The 1,835-nt window shown below is 32.9% G+C and overlaps 1 non-coding gene across 1 annotated transcript; it reads left to right on the top strand.

The window, feature by feature from the left end:
• The first annotated feature begins 411 nt into the window (after positions 1 to 411).
• LOC128281625 (small nucleolar RNA R71) lies at positions 412 to 518 on the top strand. The gene has a single exon (XR_008271877.1). It is a non-coding gene; the product is annotated as a small nucleolar RNA R71 (small nucleolar RNA).
• Positions 519 to 1,835: the final 1,317 nt, after the last annotated feature.

Here is a 1,835-nt window from a genome sequence, read left to right on the forward strand (position 1 = left end):
CTATTTTGATACTGTTTCCTTACGTAACAAACTAATTCAGGATTTGAAGGGCAATTTTTGAAAGAATGACCATCCACATAGTGTATACAAGAAACTATTTCATACTGACTTGATGATTGAGCTACAAAATTGTTCAAACTATTAGTGGTAAACTATTTTAACATAGAGGAAATAAGAGATACTTGAGCAGAGAGTGAAGTCGGTGTGTCCACTTCATGCACTCTGGCTACACGTCTTGCTAAAACTGCTTGATTCATCGGCTATTAGTAATTATTGCTTGCAATCCTTTCAATAATCTCGTAAACCTCATTATAAGACTTAGAGAAAATCACACCATCCGTAGAAGCATCCACCATTAATCTTTTATGTGTGTTGAGACTATTATAAAATGTCTCCAATTGGATACAATGAGAATCCCATTGAGGATACTTACGAAGTAATTCCTTGAATCTTTCCCACGCCTCAGACAAATATTCATCATCCAAGTGTTGGAAAGTTGTTATCTCATTACACAACCTTGTGTTCTTACTTGTTGGAAAATATGTTACCAAAAACCTTTCTACTAATTCTTGCCAAGTAAATATTGAACTTGATGGTAGTGAATTTAGCCATGCTCGTGTTCAATCTCACAATGAGTATGGAAATAGTTTCAACCTCAGTGCGTCTTTAGTCACACCAATTATCTTGAATGAATCACTTACCTCCATGAATAGACGAAGGTGTAAGTGTGGATCTTCTGTAGGCATACCACTGAACTGACCCATTGTTATTTGAAACATCACTGGTTTTAACTTGAATTGCGTTGCCTTGATATCCGGCCTCTTAATTCCTGGATTTAACTCATTGAAGAGTGGCACATCATAGTGTCTAATGACACGATCCCTATTATCAACAATAAGGATTGGGTTGTGCACATGGTTGACTTCGTTACCTTGTCCATCGTTTTGATTTCCAAGGTCCATCTCGGCTTGTATTTTAGTAGATCTTTAGTGTCTTCTTTGTCTAAAAGTCCGCTCGATTTCAAGGTCCACGAGTAATATGTAACAGCCCAAATTTTGGTGAAATCGGAACAGTGGTTTCGGAACCACAAATCTGAGCCGAAAATAAATTTTTTATTTTATTTTATTATATGATCCGTATTATATTATAAATGTCATGTGAAAATTTTGATAAGAAAATTTTGCCGATTATGTGTTTAATTACGGGAAGGACCAAATCATATAAAATGCAAAACTTGGATTCTAGTAGCTAGAAGGATCAAATATCTATGGAATTCAAAACTTAAAGTCCTTATATGGTAATTAGACCAATAAAGAAAGTATGTAGATATTTTGGTATGACTCATCCATGGGAAAATAAAAAAAGGCAAAGGACTAAATTGGAAAGATGAAAAGTTATTAAATGACAATTTAATTAAATGAAAAAGAAAACAATTTCATATCATCTTCCCCAAATATTTCTATTGAAACCCTAGGAGAGAGAAAGAAGACTTATCAAGCTTATTTGGGTAAGTAATCAAGCCTCATTTTTAGTAATTTTTATTTTTTTTAAATTGAGATAGTCTAATCTATCTATTTGAGGGATTAATTTGAAAAGTTTTCAAAGTATGAAATTTGGTTCATGGATGAATATGCTGGAATATGAAATTTATGGGTGAAAATGAAAGGTTATTGATAGATAAACAACTTTTACAAAGCAATTTTTGATGGAAACTTGATTTAGGGGCTAAAATGAAAAAAGTGATAAAACCCATGGAAAATTCTAAAAACTGTGAATTGTATGTGCTGTAAATGTAGTATATAAATTTTGGTTAGGCTTGGAATAGGGAGTAAATT

This window comes from Gossypium arboreum, chromosome 1, assembly GCF_025698485.1.
Source record: "Gossypium arboreum isolate Shixiya-1 chromosome 1, ASM2569848v2, whole genome shotgun sequence".
Classification (NCBI taxonomy): Eukaryota; Viridiplantae; Streptophyta; class Magnoliopsida; order Malvales; family Malvaceae; genus Gossypium; species Gossypium arboreum.